This window comes from Psammomys obesus, unplaced genomic scaffold (genome assembly GCF_907164565.1).
Source record: "Psammomys obesus unplaced genomic scaffold, mPsaObe1.curated_primary_1811, whole genome shotgun sequence".
NCBI classification, from domain to species: Eukaryota; Metazoa; Chordata; class Mammalia; order Rodentia; family Muridae; genus Psammomys; species Psammomys obesus.
In genome coordinates, this window is record NW_026586550.1 from 7,447,113 (window position 1) to 7,456,748 (window position 9,636).

Here is a 9,636-nt window from a genome sequence, read left to right on the forward strand (position 1 = left end):
AGGAGAAGAAGGAGAAGGAGAAGGAGAGAGAGATTGATTACTGGGGCCCAAGTATAACCTTCAAAGGCACACCTACAGTGACCCACCTCCTGCAGTTTCGACCAGTTCACCTGGTAGTGCCACCTTTAGCAACTAAGCATCCAACAAGTGAGCTTGTGAGGACATGTCCTATGCAAATCATAGCAAATATCCTTTCTCTTTCTGTCTGAAAGGTGAACATGCAAGCTAGAGAGACTAGCTAACAAGTGCATATTGCTTTTATGTCTTCAGAGACTGGGAAGTCCCAGGTGGAGTTTCACCAGCTGAGGACCATCTATATTTGGCTGGGGCTCTGACACTATCAAATCTATTTATTTTACTTTTTTTAATAATAATTTTTATTTTTTATATTAGTCACAGGTTATTTACTTTGTACCCCAGCCATAGCCCTCTCCCTCATTCCCTCCCAATCCCACCCTCCCTCCCTCATCTCCTTCCTGCCCCTTTCCAAGTCCATAGGGGAGGACCTCTTCCCCTTCCATCTGACCCTAGCTTATCAGGTCTCTTCAGGACTGGCTGCAATGTTTTCTTCTGTGGCCTAACAAGGCTGCTCCTCCTCCCAGGGGGTGAGGGGGGAGTGTGTCGAAGAGCCAGGCATTGAGTTCATGACAGAAACAGTCCCTGTTCCCCTTACTAGAGAACGCACATGGATACTGAGCTACCATGGGCTATATCCGAGCAGCAGTTCTAGGTTATCTCCATACATGGTCCTTGGTTGGAGAAACATTCTCATAAAAGACCCCTGTGCCCTGATGTATTTGGACCTTGTGGAGCAACTGTCCTCTCCCGGTCTTACTAACTCCCCCTTCTTTCATATGATTCCCAGCACTCTGCTGAAGGTTTGGTTATGAGTCTCAGTATCTGCATTGATACACTGCTAGGTAGAGTCTTTCAGACGCCCTCTGCGGTAGGCTCCTGTCCTGTTACTTGTTTTCTCCTACATCCAGTGTCGATCCCATTTGTCTTTCTAATTTGAGGATTGATCATCTTACCCCGGGTCCTCCTTCTTGTTTATCTTCTTTAGGTGTATAGATTTCAGTATGTTTATCCTATCTTATAGGTCTATATAAGTGAGTATATACCATATGTGTCTTTCTACTTTTGGGATACCTCACTCAGAATGATCCTTTCTAGGTCCCACCATTTGCCTGCAAATTTCATGATTTCCTTGTTTCTAATTGCTACATAGTTATTTCATTGTGAAAATGTACCACAATTTCTATATCCATTCCTCAGTTGAGGGACATCAAGATTGTTTCCAGATTCTGGCTATTATGAATAAAGCTGCTACAAACATGGTTGAGCAAATATCCTTGTTGTGTACTTGAGCATCTTTTGGATATATGCTTAGGAGTGGTATAGCTGGATCTTGAGGAATCACTATTCCTAATTGTCTGAGAAAGCACCAGATTGATTTCCAAAGTGGTTGTACAAGTTTGTATTCCCACCAGCAATGGAGGAGGGTTCCCCTTTCTCCACATCCTCTCCTGCAAGTGTTGTCACTTGAGTTTTTGATCTTAGCCATTCTGATGGGTGTAAGGTAAAATCTCAGGGTCATTTTGGTTTGCAGCTCCCTGATGGCTAAGGATGTTGAACATTTCTTTAAGTGTTTTTCTGCCATTCTACAATCCTCTATAGAGAGTTCTCTGTTTAGCTCTGTATCCCATTTTTTAATTGGATTACTTGATTTGTTGCTTTTTAACTTCTTGAGTTATATATACTGGATATTAGCCCTCTGTCAAATGTAGGGTTGGTGAAGATCCTTTCCCAGTCTGTAAGTTGTCGTTTTGTTTTTATTTTACTTTTTAGCAACAGATTTTTTTTCCATTTTGCAAGGAAAAAAATGTTTGCAATCTCAAATATGGGAGAAATAAGAGCTATTTTCAATTGCTTTCTACCCCAATTTACCTAACATGCATTTTATACATTAAAATCCATGTGTTTACTACAAGTCCAAACAGGTACTAAGCAAATTCTGGAATTCCTAATCCACTCACACTCTGAACTCCACCCAGTCTTGTTATAATAGACTATTTCTAGCCATAAAATAAAAGTATACCCTAAGAGAAAGTTTACATTTACATCTTTTAAACAGAATAACTTTCTCTCCGATGATTATGTATATAATATCATTAAAATTATACTTGCATAATTTTGCAAAGGTTTGGTTGTCCCAATACTTTCTTTCCTCACGGGCATTGCTTGTATCTGCTAACATTCTTCAACAGCTGCCATCTCCAATACAGACCTTTTACGACCGCATCCTTGTTTCTACCTTCTCATGGGCAGAAAACAAACCAGAGTGATAAAAACCTTTCAGTTCAGAGGATGATGGCTATCTAAGGCTGGAGTGGGTGGGTGGTGGGAGATGCTGGCCAAAGATCCCACAGTTATAGTTGAACAGCAGGAGTGAATAAAGGTAACGGTTATGTTAATTGATTTTATTCAATTATTCCACACTGCATACATATTCATTTCACTGTGCAGTCCCTAATCATGAATGATTATGAAAAGAAAGACTTCCACTCAGAGCCTGAATGTGGGTAGCTGACTTTTCCCCCCTCTTTTTGAATCCTGTTATTTTGACTAAAGTAGAATGATGACCTGTCCTAGATCTTCGGTTTTTCTTTCTTTGTATGGGTAGATGTCAGGGGGGATTCCAATGTGTATAGGCTAGCCATCGATGCCATGGCTTCTAGAGATCTCATTTGGGGAGGTGGGGGCAGGTGAAGGAATGCTCAGTACTTAGGAGCTCAGGACGACAAGAAAGGGAGCAAAGGTAATAGTATAAAATTTTATTTGAGAGAAACTTGTTCTCTTTTGGTGTGGGTACATTTTGCTCTCAATTTTTATTCTACTTAATATTGTTACAAATATTTTCCATGTTTAATATTTAAAGTTATAATTCATTCTCTGAGGTGATTCTTTGTTTTGTTTTGAGATTAAGTCTCACTATGCTGCTGAGGGTAACCTGGAACTCACTGTGTCCAGGCCGACCTTGAACTTGTAATCGTCCTGCCTCTGCTTTGTCTGATAAAAATTTGTTTTGTTTTGGTTTGGTTTTTTAGAGATAAGTTTTCTCTGTGTAGCCTTGGCTGTCCTGGACTTGCTTTATAGCCCAGGCTGGCCTTGAAAATAGAGATCTGTCTGCCTCTGGTCCCCAGAGTGAAGGGATCAAAGGTACATTGCCAACATGCTTGGCTCAGATAAAAATTTTAATGACTGTATGTTTCATTGTGACTTTTCATAGTTTTATTTTATAATTTTCTTTTTTTCTGAGTATTTAATTGCTTCTTTCCATGGACAGTCAAATTTGTTTGATATCTGCCTTATTGAGATATAACTCATAAAGCATACAAATAATCCTTTAGCAATGTGAAGTTTAATGGCTGCAAAGAGTTGAGCAACCATCTTCAAGAGAGATTTTAGAACATTCTAATCACTCTCAAGAGATATCTCACACCCATTAGCAGTCAATCCTCAGTTCCCTGAGTCTTCCTGCTTTAGTCTACCATTAATCTGCTGTCATTCTATCATTTAGCCTTTTCTAGACATTTTATGCTAGTGGAATCGCCAATTGTGAGGTCTTCGTGGTTGGCTTCTTTGCTTAATGTTTTCAAGGTTTGTCCATATTGTGGTGTGTTTCCTGGCTTATTTCTTTTTATATTTGAATAATATTCCATGTGTGAAGAAAACATTTGTCTACTCATTCATCACCCATCAGCAGACTCTTGGGTTGTGTTATGGTTGCTTTATATGTGTTCTTCAGCTTACAAATGGCATCAAAAAATGCAATTGTGTCGCTTCCTTATCCCCCAGTTATAAACCCAAACACATCACAAAAAGGGACAACTGAAACAGACAATGAGCCAAGAAAATGAATACAGTGAGAATGCTTGAAGGGACATTTGAATCAAATGTCAACAAAGTTAAGAAAGTAGCGTTGGGAATGCTGACAGAGCTGCCATTGAAGAAACACAGCCAGAGGCATTTAGTGAAGGTGAACTGATGGTCACCAATGAGGAAAGGTAGTTGCAAAGAGTGGAGATGCCATGTGTATGTGTGTGTGTGTGTGTGTGTGTGTGTGTGTGTGTGCACATTCCATCCCACTGCAGGCACAGAAGGCAAGATGCTGAAATCTACTTCACACTCATAGAATGTTGTATTTCTCAAAGATACTTGCTTTGAATTATGAGAGACTTAATAACAGAAGCAAAACTATCCACACCACTCTTGATGCTTTTATATATATATAAAGAAACAAAATTATTTTAGTATTTCTAAAAATCTTCAATTATGGTACACTAAGGAAGTATTTGTTATGTTTTTGTTCCTTCTGTATGTATTTATAGTCAACAGTAACACATTTTTCAGTATTTTAACAAAATGTTAGCCTCACAGTTATACTTTTTCTTGCTGTTGTTATGGTTACTGTGCATGGCGTTAGCTTGCCTTTCCTTTTATGGTCCTATCCAGTCAGAGATGAATTCTTATGGTTAATGTAATGCTGATTATTGCTGTACATTTATTTACATTCATCTTATTTAAATTAGTTTAATTATAGCTGAATGTGGTGGTACACATCTGTAATTATAGCACTTGAGGAGGCTGAGGCAGGAGAATTGCAAAATCAAAGCCTGCTGGGCTACAAAGTGAGCAAAACTAACTCGGTCAACTTAGCAAGAGCCCATCTCAAAATAACAACTACGAAAAGGGCTTGGGCTATAGCTGGGTGGTAGACTGCTTGCTTAGCACATGAGGCCTGGGTTAAATCCCTGGCATATAAAAGAAAAATTAACATTACTGATGGCTTTCAGCATTAAAGTTTAATCTCTTATGTTGTCTAGCCCACAGAACCTGCTGAATTATATATAGAGATGATCTCTATAATATACAAGTATATACACACATATACATACGTATATCTTTCCTTCAAGTATTTAATATTTTTATTTTTGCTTATATTTACTCTATCTAGGTCATGTATTTATTTACACATTATGAAGTAAATCCTCAATGCTTTTTTCAACTGTTAAAAATTATTACTCAGTGTATTTTTTTAATTTTTAATTTTAATTTTTATTAATTATAGTTTATTCACTTTGTATCCCAGCTGTAGCCCCTTCTCGCACCCCCTTCCAATCCCACTCTCTCTCCCTCTTCTCCTATGCCTCTCCCTCAGTCCAATGATAGGATAGGTCCTCCTCCCCTTAGATCTGACTTTAGTCTATCAGGTCTCTTCAGGACTGGCTTCTTTGTCTTCCTCTGTGGACAGGTAAGGCTGCTCCCCACCTCAGGAGGTGATCAAAGGGCCAGCCCATGAGTTCATGTCAGAGATGGTCCCTGTTCCTATTATTGGGGAACCCTCTTGGACACTGAGCTGCCATGGGCTACTTCTGTGCAGGGGTTCTACGTTATCTCCATGCAATATCAGCTGATATTCAATATCTGAATATCAGCAATTAAAAACAAAGAAATCATGATATTTGCAGGCAAATGGTAAGATCCAGAAATGATCATCCCTAGTGAGGTATCCCAGAAGCAGAAAGACACACATAGTATATACTCACTTATAAGTGGATATTAGACATATAATATAGGATAATCATACTAAAATCTGTACACCTAAGGAAGCTAATCAAGAAGGAGGACTCTGGTAAGATGTTCAATATTCATTCAGAAAGGCAAACAAGATGGACATCAGAAGAGGGAGAAAACAGGGACAGTAGCCTATCACAGAGGGCCTCTGAGAGACTCTACTCAGCAGAGGATCGAAACATATGCTGAGATTCATAGCCAAACTTTTTGCAGAGTGCAGGGAATCTTATGAAAGAAGGGGGAGATAGAAAGACTTGTAGAGAATAGGCGTTCCACAAGAAGAACAACAGAACCAAAAAATCTGGGCACAGGGCTCTTTTCTGAGACTGATACACAATGTATTTCTAAAGTGGGGCTAAAAAAAATGGAGCAGTGGTTCAGGAATGTACTGCTCTTCCAGAGGACCCAAGTTTGATTATCAGCACCCATGCTGGGCAGCTTACAACTACCTGTAACTTTAGTTCTAGGCCATCCAACTTCCTCTTCTGGCCTCTGCAGGCACTGTACTCATGAACACACCCTCCCATCCCTACACAGACACACACATATATATGTAATTAGAAAATAAAATAAATCTTTAACATATTTTTAAAGCAATCATATTTTGCTTGTTGCTCATACTGGCTTTATATTTCTCGGTTCAAACAGAAGATTCTGATCCATTCTTCCATGTAGTAGGAACTATAGGCACATGCCAAGCACCTGGATTTTTACTCATATATATGTATTTCTTTGTGTTCCTTGGGATATGAAGTCTCTCCATGCTGATTTCCATAATGTCTGGACTAGTTTCTAGTCCCACATCCTCTCCAGAATTTATTCTCATTTGTTTTGTTAATGACTGCCTTTGGGGGGATTTGGGATGGGAAGTAATTTAAATGCACATTGGATTTGCATTTCTTTTATTGCTAGTGAAGTTGAACATATTTTCCAATGTTTCTTGGCCATTTGTATCTTATCTTTTTACAACTCTCCGTTCATCTCCTCGGCTCATTCACTGTTTGAGTTCTTTTTCTACTATTATTCTTGTCAGATGCACGACTGGCAAAGATTTTTCTATTGCTCTGTGGCTGTCTCCTTTGCTGTGCTCTCTACTTTGATGAGGTTCTGTCTGTCAGTAGTTGATGCTGCTTCCTGAGCCACTAGATCTTATCCCCAAAGCCTTTGCCGGCATCTCTATCTTGAAGTGTTTTTCATTTCCCCCTAGCAAGTTTCAAGTTTCAATTTAGCATTAGGTCTTTGATCCATCTGGAGTTGGTTTTTGTAGAGAGGCAAAGAGAGGGATCTAATGTGGATATTCAGTTTTTCTAGCACTATTTGTTGAAGAAACTGTCTTTTCTCTAATGTATATTTTTGATATATTTGTAAAAAGAATCACTTGGCTATAGCTGCACGAGCATATAACTGGGTCCTCTGTTCTACTTGATTGATCTATGTATCTGGTTTTGTGCCAGAAACATGCCAATTTGTTAGTATGGTTTTGTAGTATAATTTGAAGTCAGTTATGGTGATACTGTAATAATATATAAATTATACACCACACAACAGGTCTGATACAAAGAGTTTTATTAGAGACAGAGAGATAGGGGAGAGCTTAGGAGAAAAGGGAGACGGGTGGGGAGCCCCAAGAGAGAATGTTGGAGAAGGAGAAACCAAGGAGAGAGCAAGAGAGAACCAGAGAGAGAGCAAGAGCATGAGAGAGAGCAAGAGAGAGACAGAGTCAGAGAGAGAGAGAAAAAGCGGGGTAGTGGGTGGGTTATATTCCTCTCACCTGGCACAGGTGGTGACATAGGATGTTGTCAGGACCCTAAAGGTCCCTGAGGGCAGGCCAGTTGAATTGCCTGCACACCAACATTACAGCGTTCCCTTCTTATTTAATTAAAAATGAGGAATTAGGAAGCGGTGGAGAGAGAAAAAAATCGAGAGCACAGAAATGTCCAGGTTACATGATGAGGAGGAGGGGAACCTCTGCCCTGGAAAGTTCAAGGTAGAGGTGATTGCTTACCTAACAGTAAATGTGCTGGCTCGATGGCTCATGAGCTGGTACCAGGAGAAAAAAGAAATCTGTTGAGAGCGTGGCAGGCAGAAGGGACTCCAGTGTGCACGATAGACACAGCAAGAAGAGCCCCACCGAGTCTCAACACCAATGTTATACTGTATAAATTATACACCGTGCAACAAGTCTGATACTAAGAGGTTTATTAGAGACAATGGGAGATTGTAGGAGAAGAGAGAAAGGGGGATGAGTGGAGCATCCCCCTCCACTCACTCAGGAAGGTCGGAGGGAGAAACAAAAACAGAGGGAGTGCAAGATAGAGCCAGAGGCGGGAGAGGGTGGGTGGAGGGGATTGTGGGTGTTGTATTCCACCCACCTGGCACAGGTGGTGACATAGGATGTTGTCATGACCCTAAAGGCCCCTGAATGTAGGCCAGTTGAATTGTAACATAACAGATACTTCCAGAACTAGCTGAGTGTGTGTGTGTATAGAAATAATATTGGTGGGACAATTTTTTGTTTGTTTGTTTTGTTTTTTGAGACAGGATTTCCTCTGTATGTAGCCCTGGATGTCTTGGAACTCACTTTGTAGATCAGGCTGGCCTCAAACTCAGAGATTCATCTGCCTCAGCTTCCAAGCACTGGGGATTGGGACAAATGTTTTTCAATGCAGCTCTTTAATGAATTATCTGATTATTCTCCAGCCATCCCCTTTTCATTTTCTTTTTTTCAACACAATGTCTCTTGTAGCACTGCCTGACTTCAAACTCAGTATATATCTAAGGATTACTTTGAACTTTCTTGTCTTCCTGCCTCTACTTCCCATTTACTCATATTACAATTGTGTAGTGGTAGTGTCTTGTTTTATGCAGTTGTGAGATACAACCCCAGGGCTTTGTGTCTGCTAGGCATACAGCCAACCTACCCACCTGCTCTCTACCAGTTTCTGTTCTTACTTGCAGTTGACTTTAAAGCTGGAGTATGTGTTGGGATCCGTAAGCAGGACTCTCTACAGCTAGTCCCAAGGGTCCTGAAAAAACAGTTATCAGGCATCTGTGAAGCCACCTACGAACCACCTGAAACCACCTGCACATGCTCTGGGCACCTTATAAGAGAACTCACACCACCTCCAATCTCTCTCTCACCTACCCTGCCCAGAGACCCCGTCCCTTAAGAACCCTCTCACGTGGAAGCAGTCATGTGGTGTGATTTGTGGACCCACCATGCAACTTTGCCGCACAATTGGTGCGCTTGTCCGAGTATAGGTGCCTTCAGCGGTCACACCGTGTGGTGGTTGCTGGCACCCCACCAGAGCTGCTGGAAACCTATTTCATTCCACATACGGCTGCGATTCACTTTCCAACAACTAGATGGCTATCTGCTGCATTCAACACGGGCTGGATTGGTGAGTTCCCATCATTGATCAGCATAAACAACTCTCTGGGTAGGGGAAAATTGACCATTGAGCATCTGGCAACTTCCTGCTACCCTTTGAGGGGGAAGAACCCTCAACCATGGTCTTCATTGGCTACAGTTGACCCTTTTTGTTGACCCCCATTTAGGGCTTCCCCTTTCCCTTGGGAGAGTTTTTTTCTCTTCTACGTGCACTGTTTCTTCCCCTCTCATGCTTGCCTATGAAAATCCTAGTGCTAGGTAAACTGTATCTCCTATGGGCAGCTGTGCCCTTGGTCTCTGGCCAACACTGATAAGTTGTTGGATAAGGTAGGGCCATACTCTACTGGGTCAAACCTTGCCTTTGGGATGCCTCTGGAAGGTCACTGAATCCTACCCTCCCAATGGGACTGCCCATTCATCCATTCCTCCAGCTTCTCCACTGGGGAGTCTTCTGGAGAATTATAAAACCCCACACATGAAGCCTGAGTTAAAGGCCTCTAACCTCATATGCCTCTGTAATAAAACTTGGCCTACATATTCCTTACATAATGGTTCAAATTGGCCGATTAATGGCACACAAATCCCAATATTTCACGGGATCTTTTTGA